The following is a 27476-nucleotide window of genomic DNA, read 5'->3' as shown; positions in this document are numbered from 1 at the left end:
ACCATTTGAAGCCAGCTGATGGTCAAACATGCATTTTATACATCTCTCAAGGACTTCTAAGATTAATCTTCATGATTATTTTCTCTAAGTCCTTGAAAATATTACTTTTGCAGATAACCGCCGTAACATACGTTTCAGCACCCTACAACACATATATCTCTTCTGTCTTTCTTGCCATTTAACAGTTTTTCTGCTTCTGTAAGCGGTATATCACGCATTGATGAAGACTTGATATCGAGAATGATGGCAGTTGTATTGACTCTGTATCTGTTCTGGTGTTGTCAGTTGCCTTATCGGTCAACATTCGGCGATCCCAATAAATCAGAAACTGTTTGGGTTTAAACACGATAACGCGCCCAGACAGTTCAAATACGATGGTGCGTTCTTCTACAAGACTCCCGAGCTACTAACAGTCGATTATGTTTAAATTTTGTCAATCTGTTACGTCTACACCCGCCTAGATAGCCGCACGTTTTAGCGTGCTACTTTCGGGATTGAGGAAGAAGCGCCGGTCACGGATCGAATCAGCCCAGTGGATTAACGCCGAAAGTGGGTGTGCCGTGGTTTTTAGACTGTTTTCCACATACCACTAGATGAATACCGGGCTGGCACCCACATCCCCCAAAGTTATACCATTTGCAAACATTTCGAAAACATTCGCACAGATCTGAATAATACTAGGTTCAGGCAGCTGGCGTACACAAATAATTCAATATCCTGACTACGAGGGAGGGAGGGGAGGAGGTGTCAAAATGTCTAATGTGTGTGAATTCCTAAGGGACCAAACTGTTGAGGTCAGCGGTCCCTAGACTTACACACTTCTTAAACTAACTTATGCTAAAAACAACACACACACCCATGCCCGAGGGAGGAGCCGCACAATCCATTACATAGCGCCTCAAACCGCGTGGCCACTCCGCGCGGTGGAGTGATAATGGGGTGGCGATAGAAGGGCATCTGACCATCCTGAAACATTAACAATGCCAAATTCGAGAATTAAGGCACCGACCCCGTGTCGATACGGGACAAATGGAAAACAAAAAGAGGAATCTGTTAAGTCTACCCCGAAGAACGGATATCGAAAGAAAGTACAGAGCAGTCAGCCGTTATTCTTAATTGATTCTCCTGCTGATTAAAATTTCATGTAACTGTTAATCATTTCGATCTTCAGTATGTGCTTCTGGTAGTTATGCTCCTAATCACTCCCTCGTCAATTGTAGTACAGGTTGCAAAATTCCGCGCAGGGACCACTGAAAGGCGTCATTTTAGTCAACGTCAGTTTCTTCTGGAAGGTTGGGGCACTTTCCATTAAAATCTTCTCTTCTATTATTATTATTACATTTATTTAGCCTTTTGACACTTTTCTACATGTCCCAGGAGGAAACGTCAGAATTCAGGAATATAACACGATATAGAAACAATCATAAATATCTAGTGAAGTTCACGATTCATATATAGTATTTGGTCCATAATGGACGTCGTTTCGAAGCTAGTAAATGATTGGGTAACAAACAAATAATATCCCTTTCCTACTTCAGACACTCTCCATTTAATTCCATTACGTTTTTCTATCTTCATCGCTTCAAAATCGGTTAGATTTTGATCTATTTTACGTCATGGACTGATTTTTGCATCATACGTATATGGTTCATTGCCTTTGACAGCCAACGTACCATAAATGCAGTCCATGCTGAAAAGCAGAACCGAATGACTATGGCACAATCGCTGAAATGCCGTGGACTTTAATGAAGAATGACTGAAGCAGAAAATCGAGGCTCCAGAGTTACTTGTGTATAAATGCTATGACCCCCCCCCCCCCATGAACCATGGACCTTGCCGTTGGTGGGGAGGCTTGTGTGCCTCAGCGATACAGATAGCCGTACCGTAGGTACAACCACAACGGAGGGGTATCTGTTGAGAGGCCAGATAAACGTGTGGTTCCTGAAGAGGGGCAGCAGCCTTTTCAGTAGTTGCAAGGGCAACAGTCTGGATGATTGACTGATCTGGCCTTGTAACATTAACCAAAACGGCCTTGCTGTGCTGGTACTGCGAACGGCTGAAAGCAAGGGGAAACTACGGCCGTAATTTTTCCCGAGGGCATGCAGCTTTACTGTATGATTAAATGATGATGGCGTCCTCTTGGGTAAAATATTCCGGAGGTAAAATAGTCCCCCATTCGGATCTCCGGGCGGGGACTACTCAAGAGGATGTCGTTACCAGGAGAAAGAAAACTGGCGTTCTACGGATCGGAGCGTGCAATGTCAGATCCCTTAATCAGGCAGTTAGGTTAGAAAATTTAAAAAGGGAAATGGATAGGTTAAAGTTAGATATAGTGGGAATTAGTGAAGTTCGGTGGCAGGAGGAACAAGACTTCTGGTCAGGTGACTACAGGGTTATAAACACAACGTCAAATAGGGGTATTGCAGGAGTAGGTTTAATAATGAATAGGAAAATAGGAATGCGGTTAAGCTACTACAAACAGCATAGTGAACGCATTATTGTGGCCAAGATAGATACGAAGCCCACACCTACTACAGTAGTACAAGTTTATATGCCAACTAGCTCTGCAGATGACGAAGAAATTGAAGAAATGTATGATGAAATAAAAGAAATTATTCAGATAGTGAAGGGAGACGAAAATTTAATAGTCATGGGTGACTGGAATTCGAGTGTAGGAAAAGGGAGAGAAGGAAACGTAGTAGGTGAATATGGATTGGTGCTAAGAAATGAAAGAGGAAGCCGCCTGGTAGAATTTTGCACAGAGCACAACTTAATCATAGCTAACACTTGGTTTAAGAATCATCATAGAAGGTTGTATACATGGAAGAACCCTGGAGATACTAAAAGGTATCAGATAGATTATATAATGGTAAGACAGAGATTTAGGAACCAGGTTTTAAATTGTAAGACATTTCCAGGGCCAGATGTGGACTCTGACCACAATTTATCGGTTATGACCTGTAGATTAAAACTGAAGAAACTGCAAAAAGGTGGGAATTTAAGGAGATGGGACCTGGATAAACTGAAAGAACCAGAGGTTGTAGAGAGTTTCAGGGAGAGCATAAGGGAACAATTGACAGGAATGGGGGAAAGAAATACAGTAGAAGAAGAATGGGTAGCTTTGAGGGATGAAGTAGTGAAGGCAGCAGAGGATCAAGTAGGTAAAAAGAAGAGGGCTAGTAGAAATCCTTGGGTAACAGAAGAAATATTGAATTTAATTGATGAAAGGAGAAAATATAAAAATGCAGTAAGTGAAGCAGGCAAAAAGGAATACAAACGCCTCAAAAATGAGATCGACAGGAAGTGCAAAATGGCTAAGCAGGGATGGCTACAGGACAAATGTAAGGATGTGAAGGCTTATCTCACTAGGGGTAAGATAGATACTGCCTACAGGAAAAATAAAGAGACCTTTGGAGAAAAGAGAACCACTTGTATGAACATCAAGAGCTCAGATGGAAACCCAGTTCTAAGCAAAGAAGGGAAAGCAGAAAGGTGGAAGGAGTATATAGAGGGTCTATACAAGGGCGATGCACTTGAGAACAATATTATGGAAATGGAAGAGGATGTAGAAGAAGATGAAATGGGAGATACGATACTGCGTGAAGAGTTTGACAGAGCACTGAAAGATCTGAGTCGAAACAAGGCCCCCGGAGTAGACAACATTCCATTGGAACTACTGACGGCCTTGGGAGAGCCAGTCCTGACAAAACTCTACCATCTGGTGAGCAAGATCTATGAAACAGGCGAAATACCCTCAGACTTCAAGAAGAATATAATAATTCCAATCCCAAAGAAAGCAGGTGTGGACAGATGTGAAAATTACCGAACAATCAGTTTAATAAGTCACAGCTGCAAAATACTAACACGAATTCTTTACAGATGAATGGAAAAACTAGTAGAAGCCGACCTCGGGGAAGATCAGTTTGGATTCCGTAGAAATACTGGAACACGTGAGGCAATACTGACCTTACGACTTATCTTAGAAGAAAGGTTAAGGAAAGGCAAACCTACGTTCCTAGCATTTGTAGACTTAGAGAAAGCTTTTGACAATGTTGACTGGAATACTCTATTTCAAATTCTAAAGGTGGCAGGGGTAAAATACAGGGAGCGAAAGGCTATTTACAATTTGTATAGAAACCAGATGGCAGTTATAAGAGTCGAGGGGCATGAAAGAGAAGCAGTGGTTGGGAAGGGAGTAAGACAGGGTTGTAGCCTCACCCCGATGCTATTCAATCTGTATATTGAGCAAGCAGTAAAGGAAACAAAAGAAAAATTCGGCGTAGGTATTAAAATCCATGGAGAAGAAATAAAAACTTTGAGGTTCGCCGATGACATTGTAATTCTGTCAGAGACAGCAAAGGACTTGGAAGAGCAGTTGAACGGAATGGATAGTGTCTTGAAAGGAGGATATAAGATGAACATCAACAAAAGCAAAACGAGGATAATGGAATGTAGTCGAATTAAGTCGGGTGATGCTGAGGGAATTAGATTAGGAAATGAGACACTTAAAGTTGTAAAGGAGTTTTGCTATTTGGGGAGCAAAATAACTGATGATGGTCGAAGTAGAGAGGATATAAAATGTAGACTGGCAATGGCAAGGAAAGCGTTTCTCAAGAAGAGAAATTTGTTAACATCGAGTATAGATTTAAGTGTCAGGAAGTCATTTCTGAAAGTATTTGTATGGAGTGTAGCCATGTATGGAAGTGAAACATGGACGGTAAATAGTTTGGACAAGAAGAGAATAGAAGCTTTCAAAATGTGGTGCTACAGAAGAATGCTGAAGATTAGATGGGTAGATCACATAACTAATGAGGAAGTATTGAATAGGATTGGGGAGAAGAGAAGTTTGTGGCACAACTTGACCAGAAGAAGGGATCGGTTGGTAGGACATGTTCTGAGGCATCAAGGGATCACCAATTTAGTATTGGAGGGCAGCGTGGAGGGTAAAAATCGTAGGGGGAGACCAATAGATGAATACACTAAGCAGATTCAGAAAGATGTAGGTTGCAGTAGGTACTGGGAGATGAAGAAGTTTGCACAGGATAGAGTAGCATGGAGAGCTGCATCAAACCAGTCTCAGGACTGAAGACCACAACAACAACAACAAATGCTATGAATGAGTAACATCACCATTCTCTAGTAATGTCTGACTTATTTTTCTAATTTACAAATGGCGATCTGATAACTTCAATCTCTTTTTATTAAGTATATATATCACACCAGGTAACACACACGTTTCGAATTTTGGTCACTTAAATCCAACTTCTGATGTGTCAGTATTACATTAATTGTCGTAACTTGATTAGGCGCAGAAAATGTTCAAAATATACACTGACAATTGCAATACATATCGGTACAGCTATTGCATAGTATATATCGAAATTTTCATGATTTCTGACAAAACTAGTTGTCATAATCAGCATTATATTCTCACAACAAAGGTTGGGCCTAGTTAGTTGAAAATAATAATGTGTTTACTATCTTACCTTACAATCATGACCTTTTCTCAAGCATTTTTGAATCTGTTTGCTTCATATATAGTACTCACCAACTAACATTTTGTCCTTTACAAAGTAATCATTAACAAAGTCACTACCCAGCAAACACTGGACCAAATCTTATAGAAGATGATATCATATACCGGATTTTTGCTACATGTTTTTATCAAGAGCTTTGACCACCCTTTCCGTAAGGAATGGCACGTCGAACCATCTATAGCGACAGAAAAGAGTACAAAATCAGGAGGATTCTTGTTAAAACGGTCAAAAATTACTGAGAAATTCGCTTTGAAATTTATTTTCTATCGATTTTTAACGTTTGCAGCAACCAAGATATGCAGCACTTTCTCATTGTGAAACCATGTAACACCTTTCGTCTGATTTGACAAAGTGTCAGAAATTTGCTGTACGAAGAGCAGTCAAATGAAAAACGAAGGCCTCCACAACGGGATCATGGACTGGTTCCATTCAAAAGCGATCACTACACGCGCTAAGACGCTTATCTCATTGGAAGACGGTACGATCAATTCTGTTTCGTAGAACACGGTCGGGCGCCAATGGATCCACAACCGCACCCACTCTTGAACTTCCTCGTCCGACCGAAACCAAGGTCGACGCATGTCTCTTATCAGGTTGCCAAAGATGTGCAAACCGCACGCTGAAAGATCCGGGGTGAACAGAGGATGTTCCAGTGCTTCCCTACCAAATCGACGAAGCGTAGCCTGCATCCTATTGGCAGTGTGGGAGCGGGCGTTATCGCGCAACAGGATGCTTCCTCCGTTCGTCTACTTCCTCGAGCGTCGAGCCACAATCAACGCGCAGCGCTATGCAGACACTTTGCGGAGACTATGACGAGCCGTAAATTCAAAACGACCAGGAATGCTATCGGATGGAATCAACGTGTTACACGATAACGCCTCCTCCCTACCCCACCGAGCGACGTGGCGTAGTGGTTAGCACACTGGACTCGCACTCGGGAGGACGACGGTTCAAATCCGCGTCTGGCCATACTGATTTAATTTTTCCGTGATTTCCCTAAATCGCTTCAGGCAAATGCCAGGATGGTTCCTTCCAAAAGCCACGGCCAACTTCCTTCCCCATCCTTGCCTAATCCGATGGGACCCATGACCTCACTGTTTGGTCCCCTCTCCGCAATCAACAAACAAGCCCCCCACCCCCTTCCCCCCGCCCCCTCTGGCCAATTGAACAAAGATTATGATTTAGCGGTTTGGTTGGGAAACAGTGCATCATCCCTCTTACATCCCGGATCTTTCACCGTGTAATTTTCACATCTTTGGTGACCTGAAGAAAGACCGTGGACGTCGGTTTCAGTCGGGAAAGGAAGTGCAAGAGTGGTTGCGGTTGTAGACCCGTCAGCGGCCGACTGCGTTCTACGAGACAGGAACTGATCGTCTCGTCTCCTTGTGGAATAAATGTCTCAGCGCTTGTGGTGATTACATTCGAATGGAACCACTCCATGGTCCCGTTGTGATAGGTGCTTGGTTTTCATTTGACTGTCCCTAATGCGTTTAATTGGCAATAGTTCAACATCGTACCTCATATTTTCTCGATGTTTCCACTATGACGACAGTTCTGGGACGTCTTTCCAAATGCAGTGTGGAAGAAGACGCAGTGGTGGTAGTACTGCTTGCTTCTTAACCTTCTATAATTTTCCAGTATTATGAAAGCATGTCTTAATAAAAACATTTGACAGATGATATGACATTTACTATGGTATTAAACACGGAAATTCATTTGCTTTTAAAACGATAAGGTTCTATGAAATTCCAGATTTTTTCAGTAGGGCTCAAGTCACGTGTTGTGTATGGTCATACAGCACAGCTTCACTTCCGTGGAGTATTCCTTACATCATTCCGGCGCGGTTCGGTAGTGATCGGATGATGGAATACTTTGCAGATGATAAAAGTAGTGTGCATCTTTTGCGTGTTGTAAAAAGAAGGTGAAAACTGATTTCAGAATGGTCAGGTGAGGATCTGAATCTCTGTCATCTCGAATTTGAGTCTAGCCTCATACCACTGCGCCATCTTCATCAGTTGGGATGCAGCACACGAACAAACGATGCCACATGAACAAACAGTAGGTTTGTAACCTCCTCCATTACTAATCGGTTAATGCATTAGTACGACTGTCATAGCGTGTGCCTAATGAATATCATTTTGGACAAGGCTATCGTATCCGAAAGAAATTTACCTGTTACTGGAGAGAAATGTACAAGTTATTCTAATAAGCAAGCTGTTCTACTGCAGCAGTTTCTATTTATATGGATTTTGTTCAAGATATAAAAAATTACCATCACTCACCAAAAGTGGCATACAAAAAGGGATACCGCGTGACATAAAGGGCCCACAACAAATATCATGGAAACAATACGGAAATTAATTATTGCGGTCGCCAGTCCAGTTGGGCACTGTCTGTTCAATATCTAAGCGACAATGCGAACAGCAATGAATGCATAACTGTTTGACTGTACGTGTGGCAGCAGATGAAAGACATATGTTTCTGACAACACAACACGTCATGAAATGACAATGAACAAAGGTAGCATCTGCCTTATATCGTTAATACTTACAAGGGAACCTCCCCATCGCACCCCCCCCCCCCCCCTCAGATTTAGTCATAAGTTGGCACAGTGGATAGGCCTTGAAAAACTGAACACAGATCAATCGAGAAAACAGGAAGAAGTTGTGTGGAACCGTGATAAAAATTAGTAAGATATACAAACTGAGTAGTCCATGTGCAAGATAGGCAACATCAAGGAGAATGTGAGCTCAGGAGCGCCGTGGTCCCATAGTTAGCGTGAGTAGCTGCGGAACTACAGGTCCTTGGTTCAAGTTTTCCCTCGACTGAAAATTTTACTTTCTTTATTTTCGCAAAGTTATGATCTGTCCATTTGTTCATTGACGTCTCTGTTCACTGCAATAAGTTTAGTGTCTGTGTTTTGCTACCGCACCGCAAAACCGTGCGATTAGTAGACGGAAGGACGTGCCTCTCCAATGGGAACCGAAAACATTTGATCGCAAGGTCATAGGTCAACCGATTCTCCCACAGGAAAACACGTCTGATATATTCTATACGACACTGGTGACATCATGTGCGTCACATGACAGGAATATGTTGTCGACCCACCTAACTTGTACACTTGGCGAATGGGTAAAAAGATTCTTCTACCTTGCCCGATTTAGGTTTTCTTGTGGATGTGATAATCACTCCCAAAAAAGTGATGAAAACTTTAGAGTTTGTCACATAAAATGAAAATAAAAAATTAAACTTCTCACTCGAGGGAAGACTTGAACCTAGGACCTCTAGTTCCGTAGCTGCTCTCGCTAACCACGGGACCACGGCGCTCCTTTGCTCCCAGTCTCCTTGATGTTGCCTATCTTCGCATGGACTACTCAGTTTGTATATTTTACTAATTTTTTTCATAGTTCCACACAACTTCTTCCTGTTTTCTCGATTGATCTGTGTTCAGTTTTTCAAGGCCTATCGACTGTGCCAACTTATAACTAAATCTGAGGGGGGTGCGATGGGGAGGTTCCCTTGTTAGATATGTTAATTTGGAAAATGCATTTAAACTCGTTATTCAAAAGTGAATCACTGGATGAAGGCGCCTGTTTTGTTGCGACAGTAATTTCCGTAATCTCATATTAGCGTTACATTCACTAGATTTCCATTCACTAGATTCCTGGATATTGCAAGTTACGTACTTTGAATGGACTGTAATTGCTTTGAAAATTTACTGGCTTGAATAAGCAACTGTTGGCTTTCAACAGATTGGCAACACCGAAATACGAACCAAGCCGGCAGTCAGCAGCATTATACAGCAGACATAGGGATCAAATACACTGAAGAGCCAAAGAAACCGGTACACCTGCCTAATATTGTGTAGCCGCAACACGACGTGGCATGGACTCGACTAATGTCTGAAATAGTGTTGGAGGGAATTGACACCATAAATCCTGCAGGGCTGTCCGTAAATCCGTAAGAGTACGAAGGGGTGGAAATCTCTTCTCAACAGCACGTTGCAAGGGATCCCATATATCCTCAATAATGTCCATGTCTGTGGAGTTTGGTGGTCAGTGGAAGTGTTTAAGCTCAGAAGAGTGTCCTAGGAGCTACTCTGTAGCAATTCTGGGCATGTGGGGTGTCCCATTGTCCTACTGGAATTGCTCAAGTCCGTCGGAATGCACAATGAACGTGAATGGATGTAGGTGACCAGACAGGACGCTTATGTACGTGTCACCTGTCAGAGTCGTATATTACTCCAACTGCATACGCCCCACACCATTACAGAGCCTCCATCAGCTTGAACAGTCTCCCGCTGACATGCAGGGTCCATGGATTCGTGAGGTTTCGTCCATACCCGTACATATCCATCCGCCTGACTGACCAGGCAACATGTTTCTGTCATCAATAGATGCGCTTCCGTCACAATGAACGTTTCTCTTCAGTCGTCGTTGGTCCAGTTCTTGCAGGATCTTTTTCCAAGCGCAGCAATGTTCGAGATTTGATGTTTCACCGCCGGCCGGGGTGGCCGAGGTTCGAATCCTGCCTCGGGTATGGATGTATGTGATGTCCTTAGGTTAGTTAGGTTTAATTAGTTCTAAGTTCTAGGGGACTGATGACCTCAGAAGTTAAGTCCCATAGTGCTCAGAGCCATTTAAACTATTTTTTTGATGTTTTACCGGATTCCTGATATTCACAGAACACTCGTGAAATGGTCGTACTGGAAAATCCCCACTTCATCGTTATGTCGGAGATGCTGTGTCCCATCGCTAGTGCGCCGACTGTAACACCACATTCAAACTCGCTTAAATCTTGATAACCTGCCATTGTAGCAGAAGTAATCGATCTAACAACTGCGCCAGACACTTGTTGTCTTATATAGGCATTCCCGACCGCAGCGCCATATTCTGCCTGTTTACATATTTCTGTATTTGAATACGCATGCCTATACCAGTTTCTTTGGCATTTCAACGTATATAAACTTAACTTATTCTTTTCTTAGATTTTAGAATGCCAGAATTACTTATGTTTAAGGTACCATACTTTGCCTTCGTATAATGAACGAGAATAACTTTACCTCTGAATATTACTGAACAACGCAGCTAACTTATTGGTTCAAATGGCTCTGATCACTATGGGATTTAACATCTGACGTCAGCAGTCCCCTAGAACTTAGAACTACTTAAACCTAAACAACCTAAGGACATCTCACACATCCATGCCCGAGGCAGGATTCGAACCTGCGACCGTAGCGCTCGCGCGTTTCCAGACTGTAGCGCCCAGAACCTCTCGGCCACTCCGGCCGGCAGCTAACTTATTGAGGCTGCACTATTAATTACTTTCAGTCTTTTCAGCAAGCAGACAAAGGTAGCAACGATAGTCTTTTATTACTCTTCTTTTAGCAGTAAAGAGCTATTCTCGCGTATTCCGTAACAGGATAGGAACTGGACCCTTAGTTGGTGAAAACGACTGAGGATAATGAAAAGGTTAGGTATCTACAGTTTGTATGTATATTACTAATTTTCAGTCAGACACTCAAATTATGGTACTGAGTAATGCCTCACATGGTTTCAAGCACGAACAAGAATAAGACGCTCTCACGGTTCTTTGCAGATGTTACACCGTCGTCGTCAATTCCCCTGTTGCTCCACGTAATACGGCGGACACACTTTGATCAACAATGACCAATTATGGTTCAAATGGCTCTGAGCACTATGGAACTAAACATCTGTGGTCATCAGTCCCCTAGAACTTAGAACTACTTAAACCTAACTAACCTAAGGCATCACACACATCCATGCCCGAGGCAGGATTCGAACCTGCGACCGTAGCAGTCGCGCGGTTCCGGACTGAGAGGACTAATTATGGGCCAGAGTCTTGATGTTATCAAGGCCTCTTACATCTGCCCACATTTGAAATGCTCTTCGTGGCTCGATAGTAACAATTTCGGATCACATATCCTCGACTTTCTACAGTACACGCACTTGGGTGTGTTCACTTCACGTCTCACTCTCAAGCACGTCTTCCGCGCGCTCTGTTCTGACGTCACACTGATGTCCAGAGACAGTGCTCCTACACAAGTTTTTGCTCCCTGCCAACGATCTTGCTTTTCACTAAATTTCCCTAAAGGCATTAACCCAGAATAATTAATTTGTCATAATACAGAACAGTTTATACATGTTACAGGACATTTAACATTTCTAATCAAACGGCTCTGAGCACTATGGGACTCAACATCTTAGGTCATCAGTCCCCTAGAACTTAGAACTACTTAAACCTAACTAACCTAAGGACATCACACACACCCATACCCGAGGCAGGATTCGAACCTGCGACCGTAGCAGTCCCGCGGTTCCGGATTGCACCGCCAGAACCGCTAGACCACCGCGGCCGGCCAACATTTCTAATCAACACATAGTATCTAAAAGAGGAAAGCACTCTTTGCCTACGTTAGTCTGCCTGTTATATCCTCCTTGTGGTGTCCATCACGCGTTAGTTCATTTACAATGTAACAGAATTCCTCCACTTTGTCTACTACGTGGTCCCCAATTTTGATACAAAGTTTAGCGCTGATCTGAGTTCTGCTACTGTTTATTACTGCCGCCTTTCTTTCTTTAAGTCACAGGCACGTTCTCTGCTCATTCAGTTGACCATTCCATTCAACAAGTTGGTGTCCTCAGTTGACGACAATGTCATCAGTGTATCTTATCGTTGACTTGCTTTCATCAGGAATTTTAATGCCACTCCCGTAACTTCCTTTTTTATCTCTGTCACTTTTTTTAGATGTGCAGCTTGAATGCTAGGGACGCAAGAGAGGGTCTCTGTGTTACGCCCTTTTTAATTCTTGCATTTTTCTTGGCGTTTCACTTTGTTTTTCTCTCTTTGTTCTTGTACATATTATACAAAAATGGGTCAAATGGCTCTGAGCACCATGGGACTCAACATCTGAGGTCATAAGTCCCCTAGAACTTAGAACTACTTACAACTAACTAACCTAAGGACAGCCGGCCGGAGTGGCTATGCGGTTAAAGGCGCTTCAGTCTGGAACCGCGTGACCGCTACGGTCGCAGGTTGGAATCCTGCCTCGGGCATGGATGTGTGTGATGTCCTTAGGTTAGTTAGGTTTAATTAGTTCTAAGTTCTAGGCGACTGATGACCTCAGAAGTTAAGTCGCATAGTGCTCAGAGCCATTTGAACCATTTAACCTAAGGACATCACACACATCCATGCCCGAGGCAGGATTCGAACCTGCGACCGTAGCGGTAGCGCGGTTCCAGACTGAAACGCCTAGAACCGCTAGGCCACAGGGGCCGGCGATTTTGTAGGACTGTGCTGTAAAGCGGTTTGAATTACGCGCGACGTTTTCGTCGGAAGTACGAGGGCGGCCATGAATCTTTTCTTTAGACACACATCCTGTGCCTACAAATCGTCGAAACCGTCTGCGGATGTTCCATCCTTTTGGAGGATCAGTGTGGTAGCTCAGTCTGAAACGCCGTTGTATTGTAATCATGGAATTATACTTTGCAAACTAGAGAACACTAAATGATTTCTGTTGTAGAGTAGCCAGTTTAGAACATGTGTCAGTAACCAAGCAAACAGAAAATAACCGATATATAGTAGCAATGAGTATAAACTGGACAATGCATTTGTTCCTCCAGTAACCGAGCCATGGCGCAGAGATTGAGTTTTGACACCTTAATACTCTGTAATCTATACACTTATGCTGATGATAGGGCAATAGCAGTTCAGGCATCAGACTACAAGGATATTGAGTAAATACTAGCTGAGAACCTGGAAAATCTCACCAACTATTACAATAAAAATCAGCTGAAACCCAATACAAGTAAGACCCAGACTTGCCTTGGGCGAAGCGAGAACTGAATGTTTGCTGGAATGACACAAGATTAACACACTGTCCTTTCCCAGTGTACTTGGGAGTCACTCTTGATAGGACACTGTCATTCAAGCGGCACATTGAGAAGAGCATGGCAAAATTCCAATCACGGAATAACTTACTTGGCAAGCTAATAACATCAAAATGGGGAGCAAATCCAAAAGTTTTGCGCACCACAACAACGGCACTCTGTTACTCTGTTGCTGAGTTTGCAAGTCCTGTCTGGGAGCGGTCAAGCCACACAAACAAACTGGACACTGTCCTGAACCAGACCTGTAGACATATTACTGGATGTCTTAAGCCAACAAGAGTAGAACACCTATACTCCTTATCAGGAATTGCTCCGCCAAATGTCCGACGTTCAATACAGAGCAGAATTGAACGAACAAAACAGGTTCAAGATCAACGCCATCCGCTACTTGGGTACCAAATGGTACCAAAACGCCTTAAGTAAGGAGTAGCTTCCTCCACTCAACCGAACCACTCACAGATCAACCAAAAACTTCTAGAAAAAGACTGTGGCAGGAACAACAAGAATCTGCTCACGATTCTGCGGAAGTGCTGCCACCAGGTGCGGAACTTGAGTGGAAGAGATGGAAAACCCTGAACAGGCTGCGTTCAGGAATGGGCAGATGTAACAAAAATCTATACAATTGGGGAATTACTGAAAGTGCTTTGTATCCGTGTCGGAACATCCAGACAATGACCCACCTGCTACAATGTCCGCTAGTAAACCATCCAAGAGCGTGCACGGCCCAAGACCTGATGGTGTGCAGCGAAATAGCAAGAGCATATGTGGAATTCTGGAAGAATGAGATGTGAAGCAAAGACTGCAAAATATTTTATTATACTGTATATAATGTTCCATGTATTTAATTTTATAAATTAGCATTGTTCAAAAATGGTTCAAATGGCTCTGTGCACTAAGGGACTTAACATCTGACGTCATCAGTCCCCTCGACTTAGAACTACTTAACCCTAACTAACCTAAGGACATCGCACACATCCATGCCCGAGGCAGAATTCGAACCTGCGACCGTAGCAACAGCGTGGTTCCAGACTGAAGCGCCTGGAACCTCTCGGTCACAACGGCCGGCTGCGGGCGCTTGACGCAGTAAGGAAAGGATGTGAGCAGAAGCGAGACGAATGGGCAGTCGTTATAGCGAAGATACTGGCCACAAATGTGGAAATCCACTGATATAAACAGTTTTGACAAAAGACGCGTTGTTGTGGCATTGCGGCTGGAAACGAGAATCTCTGAAACGGCGAAGCTGGTCGCCTTTTGGCTGTTACTGTCGTGAGCACCTATGGAAAGTTACTGAAGGATTGTGAAATAACGAGTAGGCCTTACGGTACTGGAGACCACGTCTCAACACAAATCATAGAGGTCGGAGAATCCCCCACAGTGTAAAATGGGTAGGCAGCGATCTGTGGCAGGTCTGATGACAGAGTACAGTGCTGATGCAGGCACAAGTGTTTCGGAGCACATATTGTTATGCTGTATCTCCACATCACACGATACCCTATATGTTCCCGTTGTAGCGGCACCACTGTTTAGAATAGGGAAAGTTAGTTTTGTGCGATATTCTGAGCACAAGTTACAGCCAGTTGCAGGCCAGATTGTAGTGAGTTACGCATATCAGCAGTTGCGAAGGCAAATAGAAGTCACAGGGACATAGAACTGCCGGAAAGGCACACACAGCAGTTTGCCTGGCGCAAGTCAAAGGCAGAAAGGGGCCACTGGCCAACCTAAGTGTTATGCGTATGTGATGCGAAGCGGCGTGTTAGGGAAACAGAGGCGCACAGCCAAGTATAAATAGGTGCCGTTTTTCAACGAGATTCTTTCAAGTGTGGCAGCTCTCTTGGACGGCGGGGCGTGTCACATCAACAGCTACACACAGCAGCAGTTCCAGTCCACGGCAGGTCGTTGGTTCAACCCCCTGAGGGCGACACAGAGTCCGTAGCAAGCCAGCCAGCAGCGGGCCACACCATGGTTCGCTACTGTGGGCATTCGTCCTGGTTTCCGACACACGCCAGAGGTATCCTGAAGCGACGGCCGCAGATTCGGACACCAGATCACAGGCGCTTGTGGGCCATCTGACAGTTGTCAGTGGGCCACGGCAGCTCCTCAGAGTGGTGCAGAGGCAACAAGGATGGGAACACTGAGTTGGCAGCCGGGACATCCTGACGATGATGCAACTCCGTTGGCATACAAGGCCGGCTCGACACAGCATTGCATTGCACGGGCCGCTGGTGTGCTTCCTCAGCATTGCGGGGCCACGTGACGCAGACCAAAAGGAACGAGGGCACTGTAGTTGGAACAATAAATCACTTGGAAAGCTCTCGCCGAGTTTTAATATGGCGCCTCCTGACACCCATCCTCTACACTGTGTTGACCCAATGAGATCGTCAGTTATGATTGCAGTGGGCACAGTGTCACTGGGGTTTCACAGTGGGACAACAGAAACGTGTCACCTGTCGAATGAATGTCTTGTTATACCAGGTCAATGGTTGGGTCCTTACAGCCATCATCCAGGAGAACGTCTGCACGAAATATGCACTGCACCACAGATGCAGATCGGTGAGGGCAGAATTATGCTATGGGGTACATTGAGTTAGGCTTCTATGGGATCTTTGGTGGTAATCTAAGGCATTATGACAGCAGCGAACAACGTGAACATTATTGTGGACCATCTGCATCGCTTCGTGCTTGAAGTCTCCCCCGACGGCGACGAGATGTTTCAGCAGGGTAACCATCCCTGTAGCAAGATCAGAATCTTCTACAGTGGTTTGAGGAGTACTGTAATGAACTCTGTTGATGTCTTGACCAGAAAATGTGGCTGATTTGCACCCACTGGAACACACGTCGTGCACCAACTGCGTGCTTATAAACCACCATCCCGTAATTTGCGGCAATTGCTTGGCCTGTGCTTAGAAAGCTGGTGCCGAAACACTGTGTGTTGGAAGCAGGTCGATACGACTTTAAGTGTTTGCCCTCGGTAGACAACCGCCACGCTGGAAGACGGAAGCACGCGTAGGGCTTTCAGGGGTCGCCGTTGAGACAGGCGCGTGTGTCGCAGTTTACGGCCGTGTTTTACTCCCGCACGCGCAGAGCGGCTGCAACCCGCGGCGCCGCCGCGCTCCGCAGCAATAACCGACAGCCGCTTTTATTGGCCTCCGCGCCGCCGGCGCTGGAACGGGAGGTATGTGGCTGGCGCTGCGCGAGGGCCCGGCCCGCTCGTGGACCGCCGCACACATTCCTCTTCGCAATTTGCGGATAACTCACACTGCGTAAAGCTTAAATAAATACCGCCCGGTTCCCGCGGAATACTCTCCCCATGCATATTCATTAGCGCAAAAGCGAGAAAAATGTTATTTCCGCGACGGCTGGCGGCAAACGAACCGTTCTGTTTAAGCTTCGGGCTGCGCGTAGAAAAATCGATTGTAAAGTGCGCTAACGAAGAATTTATTAATTCTGGGCCGATAAATACTAGTTTGGCACGAGTGGAACGGATTACAGTGAACTAATGCACAGAGAAAAGAACAGGCGGGTGAGGGTATTACGGAGACCGCAGTGGTTGTTTCAAAAACATGTTACCTCTTTCATTGTGAGCATGCAGTAAAATTGAGACAGATTGTACATCTGCACGAACCGTATAGCCTGCATCAGACTTCGTCCTCACAGCCACATGTAACTTAAGGAGAAGATTTTATATACAATTTGTTTTTGCAGTACCTTGAGACTATTAATCCAATGATAACGAAGTAAATAATCGCAACCTGCAATGTCAGGTGATTTTCAAATTATATATTTGTCTCTGATGCGCCGTAGGTATTCGTCTTGCAAAGCAACATCAACGGACATAAATATTTTTTCGATAACATTTTCTTAATTTGGAAACATACCAGTCCAATTAGATGATGTCCCTTCGCCTTATGACCGGCCGATGTCAGTTCGGAACCGCGCGGCTGCCACGGTCGCAGGTTCGAATCCTGCCTCGGGCATGGATGTGTGCGATGTCTTTAGGTTAGTTAGGTTTACGTAGTTCTAAGTCTAGGGGACTGATGACCTCAGATGTTAAGTCCCATAGTGCTTAGAGCCATTTGAACCATTTCTTCGCCTTATGGCTCTGTAAACAAAAGTGTTACTACCAATCTGCAACCTACACTCCTGGAAATTGAAATAAGAACACCGTGAATTCATTGTCCCAGGAAGGGGAAACTTTATTGACACATTCCTGGCGTCAGATACATCACATGATCACACTGACAGAACCACAGGCACATAGACACAGGCAACAGAGCATGCACAATGTCGGCACTAGTACAGTGTATATCCACCTTTCGCAGCAATGCAGGCTGCTATTCTCCCATGGAGACGATCGTAGAGATGCTGGATGTGGTCCTGTGGAACGGCTTGCCATGCCATTTCCACCTGGCGCCTCAGTTGGACCAGCGTTCGTGCTGGACGTGCAGACCGCGTGAGACGACGCTTCATCCAGTCCCAAACATGCTCAATGGGGGACAGATCCGGAGATCTTGCTGGCCAGGGTAGTTGACTTACACCTTCTAGAGCACGTTGGGTGGCACGGGATACATGCGGACGTGCATTGTCCTGTTGGAACAGCAAGTTCCCTTGCCGGTCTAGGAATGGTAGAACGATGGGTTCGATGACGGTTTGGATGTACCGTGTACTATTCAGTGTCCCCTCGACGATCACCAGTGGTGTACGGCCAGTGTAGGAGATCGCTCCCCACACCATGATGCCGGGTGTTGGCCCTGTGTGCCTCGGTCGTATGCAGTCCTGATTGTGGCGCTCACCTGCACGGCGCCAAACACGCATACGATCATCATTGGCACCAAGGCAGAAGCGACTCTCATCGCTGTAGACGACACGTCTCCATTCGTCCCTCCATTCACGCCTGTCGCGACACCACTGGAGGCGGGCTGCACGATGTTGGGGCGTGAGCGGAAGACGGCCTAACGGTGTGCGGGACCGTAGCCCAGCTTCATGGAGACGGTTGCGAATGGTCCTCGCCGATACCCCAGGAGCAACAGTGTCCCTAATTTGCTGGGAAGTGGCGGTGCGCTCCTTTACGGCACTGCGTAGGATCCTACGGTCTTGGCGTGCATCCGTGCGTCGCTGCGGTCCGGTCCCAGGTCGACGGGCACGTGCACCTTCCGCCGACCACTGGCGACAACATCGATGTACTGTGGAGACCTCACGCCCCACGTGTTGAGCAATTCGGCGGTACGTCCACCCGGCCTCCCGCATGCCGACTATACGCCCTCGCTCAAAGTCCGTCAACTGCACATATGGTTCACGTCCACGCTGTCGCGGCATGCTACCAGTGTTAAAGACTGCGATGGAGCTCCGTATGCCACGGCAAACTGGCTGACACTGATGGCGGCGGTGCACAAATGCTGCGCAGCTAGCGCCATTCGACGGCCAACACCGCGGTTCCTGGTGTGTCCGCTGTGCCGTGCGTGTGATCATTGCTTGTACAGCCCTCTCGCAGTGTCCGGAGCAAGTATGGTGGGTCTGACACACCGGTGTCAATGTGTTCTTTTTTCCTTTTCCAGGAGTGTATTTCATAAAATCAGGTGACAAGACTCATGGGATACCTCTTCATGTCGTGTCGGACCTCCTTTTGCTGGGCGTAGTGTAGCAACATAGACTTAACAAGTCGTTAAATAAATAATGCAAAATTTTTTGTGAAACAATTTTATTCAGGATTCGAATGAAATATTATTCTCCACACTTTTCGCTACAAATCTCTATTTTTCAATGTAACCTCTGCTCAATGGGACGGGCTTACGCCACCTTACTGAGAGGGACTGTACGCCCGCATACTTCTGCTCTGTTGTTCGATGTCGGAGCCAACATCTTGCTGCATTAATAACCCTGATCCACGTACTACTCCCCCCAGAGTGCGTCCTTCATTTTGGCCGGAAAGTGCGACATCCGGGCTGTAGTGTTGGTGAGGAAGAAAAGTCCAATGCATTTACGTCAGCTCCTCTTGGGTGCACAGACTTTTTGAGGCGTCGCGTTGTCATGGAAAACGAGAACTTTGTATGCATTTTCGTGGCGACCAACATGCTGGCGTCGCTTCTTCGATTTCCTGAAGGTAGTGCAATACACTTCAGAGCTGTTCGTTATACTATGAGGGACAACATCAAACAGAATAGCCCAGTCCCAGAAGATCGTCGCGATGAGTTCACTGGCTGAGGATGCGGCTTTGAACTTTTTCTTAGGAGGAGAGATGGTGTGGCGCCACTCAGTGCATAGCTGTTTTGTTTCTGGTCCGAAGTTATGAACCATGACCACCTGTGGCTATGTTCAACAAAATATTGTCACGATCAGTCTCGTAACGTGCAAGCAGTCTCGCACTAATGGTCTTCGTTACTCGTTATGGGTCCGCAGCTCGTGGTCGTGCGGTAGCGTTCTCGCTTCCCACGTCCGGGTTCCCGGGTTCGATTCCCGGCGGGGTCAGGGATTTTCCCTGCCTCGTGATGACTGGCTGTTGTGTGCTGTCCTTAGGTTAGTTAGGTTTAAGTAGTTCTAAGTTCTAGAGGACTGATGACCATAGCTGTTAAGTCCCATAGTGCTCAGAGCCATTTGAACTCGTCATGGTCTTCTGTTAGGCGGCGAGGAAACAACGAGCACACCCCTTTGAGTATTCCAACTGGTGGACGAGCGTGTCAGTTCTATGAACAGAGACGTCCAGTTGTGCAGCTTGGTGGTTGATTGTGATCCGTCGATCACTTCGGACGAGAGTGTCCGCACGTTCCAACGTTGCACGAGTCACAGCTGTGTGCGGCCGGTCGACACACGAGAGATCTAGCAGGTTTGTGCGCCCTTGTTGCGATGATGAGAGACGCCTCATCTAACGACTCACCGCGCTTTTGTTCACTGCCAGGTCCCCGTAGACATTCTGTAAGGACCTCTGGATATCTACTATGCTCTGATTTTTCGCCGCTTAGTGATAGCTCCCTACTTGGAACTGACCTCCGTTACAGACGCCATTTTGAAGCAACGTATTGCGCCGCCACCAATCGAAAATTCATGACACTGTAAATAACGAAGCTTGAATATTGCAGGATGTTACACAACAAACTCTGCTCATTTTCAACCGAAACTAATCAACAAAAATGTGTTGCATTACTTATTGAACGTCCAAGATGCTGCTCCGGGCGAGTGTATAATGGATGTGCGCAACGGAAAATACTGAACGGTAAAATGAAGATTTGGCCCTGTCTGACTACGCCCTGAAGCAGATCTTAGGATTTCTTAATGATGATATCTCCCCCTTCTTGCTGTTTAACATACAAATTACAACATAAATGAAGATTTGGCCGTGTCTGACTACGCCCTGAAGCAGATCTTAGGATCTCTTAATGATATCTCCTCCTTCTTGCTGCTAAACATACAAATTACAACATAAACATAAATCGATGATTAAGGGAACTAGTAACTATGAAATGATAAATGCTGTTTCTGCTTATACATTTATTGGATATTAAAACCCCTTTATATTTCAACTGTTTATATATCAATGTGCAATGGACATAAAGAAATAAAAATGAATTTTCTACCTAATATTATTGATCAATTGCCCATATCTGCCCTCTTTTTATGGCTACACGATCTAATATAGATAACGCCTGACGACTGACATCATCTATGTACTAAACGCTAGAAGACACTACTTTCAAGGATGATCTACCGTGGTCTCCAATCTCGGTGGAAATAAGATTTACCTCATCACAGCTGTTCTGCTTTATGGCCCTAATAAGCCGAAGCAATTGGCAGTATCACCGTGTGTACTGCGGCCGGAGCGTCGGAGTGATGGTTCTCGTACACGTCTGCAATAATGGAAGAACTCCAGCCACGAAATATATATATAAAAAAAAACTCATTCAAACACTAGGACGGCATAAGACGGACTGCTAACTAGTATAATCTAATACTGTCTTCTCCCCTCTGTGTTCTGCATACGAGAAACGCAAACTCCCAGCCACAAGGACGGAGTTCAGGTAACGTCTCAATGTAAGTATAGGCAGAAGAAATGCTCTCTATCACTGAACACTGCGTACTCAACGACGATTCCCAACCCGGAGGCGAAGTCCAGAATCGTATAACTTCGCAACAGTGCAGTTCCTAACCGTTCTAACTATAAAATCTCGGGGACTGATGACAGATGTTAAGTCCCATAGTGCTCAGAGCCATTTGAACCATTTTATAAAATCTCCTGAAAGCAAAGACAGCAAGTCCGTCTGTATCAACAAAAGCTGATACTGAGCGACCGTCAAAGTCGGGTGCTCAAAACAGAAGACCTCTTCTCTCCACCGCTGGTTTCCCAGCAAAGCTCGGCTCCGCTCCCTCGTAACTCAGAAGGCGAATCATATTCCCGAAACTACGGAGTATTCTCCCTCTCCACAGATTCCTCCGAACGCCGACCAACCATATTTTAGTCTTTTGTCGTCCAGCGCGGAAGATTTGCGAGGAAATACCTACACTCAGACAACGTTAGGCTTCTCAGAGTAAAAATCCTCGGAAATAACTCAGCCTGCGATTTCCGAGGTAACGCTTCCTAGTTCCTATCTGCTGCGTCCAAGATTTTCAGAGTTTCCGAAGTATTATCCAGTTGTCCTTCCGGCCACGCTACAATACCAGCCAGTCGCCGCTGTATTGTTCAGATGGTTCAAATGGCTCTAAGCACTATGGGACTTAACTTCTAAGGTCATCAGTCCCCTAGAACTTAGAACTACTTAAACCTAAATAACCTAAGGACATCACACGCATCCATGCCCGAGGCATGATTCGAACCTGCGACCGTAGCGGTCGCGCGGTTCCAGATTGTAGCGCCTAGAACCGCTCGGCCACCCTGGCCGGCTCGCTGTATTGTGCTTCAGTGCTCAGGTGCCCCTGCCGCTCTCTGTCTTGTCTACTTCCAGTGTTAAGCAAGACCAACATCAACAATTATTCATTACGCCGTTTTGCATTTCATCACCTTCCATGCAATAAGCGTTAACAACTATTTACAAGGAGAACGTGACAATGTCAGTCTTCTTTAAATATTCATATATACGACGTACAACATACCAAATGATACCTAATTCCGGTTGTAAATCACGGCAAAGTATGTACATGAGTGCTTGTAAGGTGCGAAATTATAGTCACGTTACAAACGCTCGTCGTATTGTACCACTGAGTGTAATGTTTGCAGACACACAGATTCTCCATTGGGTTTAAATCCGGGGAGTTTAGTGGTCAGGGGGGTACGGTGAACTCATTCTGGTGCTCTTTGAACCAAGGAAGTACGCTGCGAGCTGTGTGACACATTGCATTGTCCTGAAGATACATGTCATCGTGACAAGCAGAAACAACCTGCATGCAGGGGTTCACATTGTCCCCAAGGATAGGTGCATACTTTTGTTATTCATTGTGCACTCCATAATGACAAGATCTCCCAGGAAATGACACGAAAGAACACTCGTTAGAAGCCCCCTGTAGAAAAATTCGCCGCGCTGCCTCTACAACCATCCATAATTGTGAAAGTGTACAGTATTTTGTGTACTAACTGACATGTCGATTATGTCGCATAAATATTCGATGGGATTCATGTCGTACAATCGACTTGGTGACATGGCGCATTATGAGGCATAAAAATACCATTTAGGAAGACGATGTCCATCAATGATTGCATTTCGCCTCCGAGTACCCGAACATAACCGTTCCCAATCAATGATCGGTTCAGTTGGACCAGAGGACCCAGTCCATTCCATGTAAACACAGCCCACACCACTGTAGAGTTACCACCAGCTTACACAGTGCCTTGTTGACAACTTGGCTCCAAAGCTTCGTGGGGTCTGCACCATTCTCGAACCCAACCATATCTTCTTGCTAACTGAAATCAGAATTCCGATGTCGAGCAGTTAACAAAGGAGTAGCGTCGGCCGTCTGCTCCCATAGTCTATTAAAGTCAAATTTCGCCGCTCTGTCCTGACAGATATGTTCGTCGTACGCTGCTGCTCTCGGTCGTTAAGTGAAAGCCGTAGACCACTGCGTGGTCCACGGCAAGAACTAGTGCCTGAAATTTGGTATTCTCGGCACACTCTTGAGACTGTGAATCTCAGAATATTGATTTCCCTAACGATTTTCAAAATGTAATGTGTCGTGTTGGCAGAAGCGTCAACACAGTGTTACTAGAGGAGGCCGAAATGCACGCGTTTTAGCTCATGCAGGCTGGCGTGAGGAGGGGAGGACTATACTGACGAGAGGTCTGGAACATGACAAGGAATTAGAATTCAGAAAGCGGAGTAGCTAGTTTGATACTTTACTTTAATCCATTAATGATGAACGTCGCTCTTGACGTTACATGATTCACAATATCAATATCAATAGTAACTGAATATGGCGCCTTGCTAGGTCGTAGCAAATGACGTAGCTGAAGGCTATGCTAAACTGTCGTCTCTGCAAATGAGAGCGTCTGTAGTCAGTGAACCATGGCTAGCAAAGTCGGCTGTACAACTGGGGCGAGTGCTAGGGAGTCTAGACCTGCCGTGTGGCGGCGCTCGGTCTGCAATCACTGATAGTGGCGATACGCGGGTCCGACGTATACTAACGGACCGTGGCCGATTTAAAGGCTGCCACCTAGCAAGTGTGGTGTCTGGCGGTGACACCACACAATATCCCATGCGCCTAGCTCCAACTCCCATCCGGCGTTCGTTAATTCCCGTCGTCCGACCGTAATCAAGTCAGAAGCCTTTCCACATGAATCACTTGAGTACAAACGACAGCTCCGCCAGTACACTGCCCATTCATACATTGTGAAAGCGATACTATCGCCAACTGTATACGTGCATATCTCCATCCCATGACTGGAATAGTGCGTGTGAGTGAAATATGACAATTTGAGTTTGTGTGTACAAGTTATTGCTCACACGTGGATTGCAGATTTTACGAAGAGATCCTACATGTTTGTTGAATACGTCATGCAAATTTCAGAGTTGTTAATTTCTGTCATTCGTCAGGTGTACTTTTTCATGTGTTTGTTCGGAATAATTATTTTTGAGAGTCTACAGCCTGTTGATTTATAAAAATTTTTAAGGGCAGTTGTATGGAAATTGTTTTGACTTATAGTGGGTAGTAAGATATTTTCAAGTCGTTACTTAACCCTAACTAAACATATTTAAGCGACCTGCAATCAAATACCTTCATAACGAAGAGTTTAAGAGTCTCGTGTCTGGGTATAGTATTCTACGATACATTTACACTCTTAACGGAGACGACTCTAGTCGATGGAACATGCTGATGTAATTAAAGCGATCAGTCTTTATTACAGCAGGCTTAATTAGGCCCATTTGTATCGCGTTATCACAGCATAGCCGTTAAGATCGAGGTTTACCGTTGCAGTCTGGCTGGCTCAGAGGTTTTCGTGCATTGTGGACAACCAAGGACAAGATCTCGATCCTTTGTGCTGGCAAAGATTTTTCGTTTGTGAGAGAAATGCATCTACATTTACATTCCCTAAGTCACTGTATGACTTCGAGTTAAAGATAAATAGACTTAAGGGTCATATCTTCTGCCTTCCTGGAAGTTCGTAGTTAGTACGTGGGAAGGTGCTCCTCTGTATAAACAAGAAACGGTAGTTGTTATTCGAGGTTTATATTTGTGAACGTAAGATGTTTCTTGACTGCTATTTGAATGTGTACTCCAGGAATTTTGAGACAAAGGTCTTTCTAGTAGCGTCTGCTGTTAGGGTTTTGCGAACATTTTTGTCACGCTCTCGCACTGACTAAATGACCTCGTGACAATTCACATAGCTTTCCTTTGAATATTCTCAATTTATTCCGTTTATCCAACTTCATTTCTAACATAATGATGGCCTAGTTAATCGAAATGCGCTTTGTGATAAACAAATACCCGCGGAGCAAAATGCGATTCGCTTGCATTTAATCTTCAAATATAAAATTTGTTTGCCAAGACGTGACAGAAGAATCGACTAACATAAAAAATGCGAAGTAAATATTTCGATGCCAAAATAAGATATTGCTATTACATTCCTGTAGCAATTGCTGAGGTGAATTATGATTTTCTTTCGTAAATAAGAGAGGCACGAATCGCCTCCTATCTTCTGTCACCTATTCTTCTTCCTTAGCCGCTATTGTTGCACCAGCTTAGCATGCAAGCATCAGCGAATTACATTTAAGGAGTTCGACAATATTAATTATAATATCTACTTTTGTGTACGTTTCATTCAAAGAGCACTGTCGCTGCCCTTGTCATTAATGATACAAAACCTTCGTGTAATTGCAGTTGGAAGGGGATCAGTTTGGTGACGTGTCGATTTGCACACCAACCAAGTGTCATTACATGCAAATTTGCACACCTCAGAAAATTCGAAGCTCTGCAATCTAACTTCACTACGCGAAGTCCAATCTATGTTATTCCACGCAATGCAAAATTATTTATTAAATTACGTTTCATACAAATACGGTCTGCAGTCATCAAATTCATCCGCTCGTCCAACGATTCGGTACCTGCTTACCAGCAAACCAGGCAACAAAATTAATCATAACAGGCCATTCGAAGTACAAATTGTAAAGCATCGTCATAACTTTAGTTCAGTTCTGATTTCCATATTCGATTCCTCGTCACTGACTCATCTCAACTTCAGAATAAATAAGATTCGGAAAAATGCTGCATCATCAAATTTCTTAATTTTAACTCATCATTTCTTTTATTGCTGTTGAAGTAGAGAACTCATGTCCTGCCACTGAATCTTTAATTCATATTACTATAGAATTATTCGTATCCGTATAATTTGGACACGGACTCCCGAAATATCGCCGACAAGCTGATGGGCAGTCCATAGTTGAGGGGTCCCGCTTATTTATCATGTATCAACGTGAGCATTTTGTTTTGCAGCTATCCGTGAATCTTGTAAAATGAAATCAAATATAAGTAACCAGTAACTTTACTTAAGTTCCCACGCGCGTTTCGGAGAATTAGAACTCAAGCATCAGATGCCATCCGGCGCAAGCTCGATACCTTTCTTTCCAAGGACATAAACAAGTATTTTGTATTCTGGAGTCTCTTCTCTGTCTCAGATGATCTCTAATTCAGGTTGCTGCTGCTACTACTGATCTCCATATTTCTTCATTTCCAGATTATTTTCAGATAATTCTTTTTATCGGGAATTTCTGCTACCTTAGCACACGCATCTGGGCCTAGGCTATGTTTCCAGCACCTTTGTTATCTACACAAAACGCGGCCTGTATTATGGTGAGGCACTACTACTGCCGAGATAGCATGGGCATTCTCAAGCACTTCTCTCGTAAGCCTTCCTCTGTTCGCCAACCACAATGCCAGGAGTTTCTGGTAGCGCGATATCAGGATACCAGTTAATGGAAGTTCGCTGCCGGGAGCTCTTCGACAGTCTCATGAAGGAAGCGGCGCGCTGCAAAGTTTTGTCGGCACACGGAAGACTCCGCAGAGCACTTTACTCCGCGGAGTTCGCTGTCTGTTTAACGTGCTGGCACTGCGGTATATTGACAGCGCCCAACTTCGTTGATAAACGGGTGTAGGACACAACGTTGCTGCATGGTATTCCCGGAGAGACATCTTCAATTTGGTGCCCCTCACCAGCTTACCTTACATGTCTCCTCTAAGGGCGCGATAACGCAACGTGCTGGGCTTTCATTCGAGAGCTACCGGCCCGGTCCGGCCAGCTAACTAAAAGATGCTGTTTATGGACACATGTTGTTTACGTTGTATAATATGCATCGTCCTATTAGAAAGGCTTACATGACACATCATCTCAAATATTGCTCCTTACTGGAAACGTAAGTTGTAGGAACCCTCATCATTTTGTACAGACATATAAAGGTTGTTGTTGTTGTTGTTGTTGTCTTCAGTCCTGAGACTGGTTTGATGCAGCTCTCCATGCTACTCTATCCTGTGCAAGCTTCTTTATCTCCCAGTACTTACTGAAACCTACATCCTTCTGAATCTGCTTAGTGTATTCATTTCTTGGTCTCCCTCTACGATTTTT

This window comes from Schistocerca cancellata, chromosome 1 (assembly GCF_023864275.1).
Source record: "Schistocerca cancellata isolate TAMUIC-IGC-003103 chromosome 1, iqSchCanc2.1, whole genome shotgun sequence".
Lineage (NCBI taxonomy): Eukaryota > Metazoa > Arthropoda > Insecta > Orthoptera > Acrididae > Schistocerca > Schistocerca cancellata.
Note: the sequence above shows the minus strand (reverse complement) of the source record.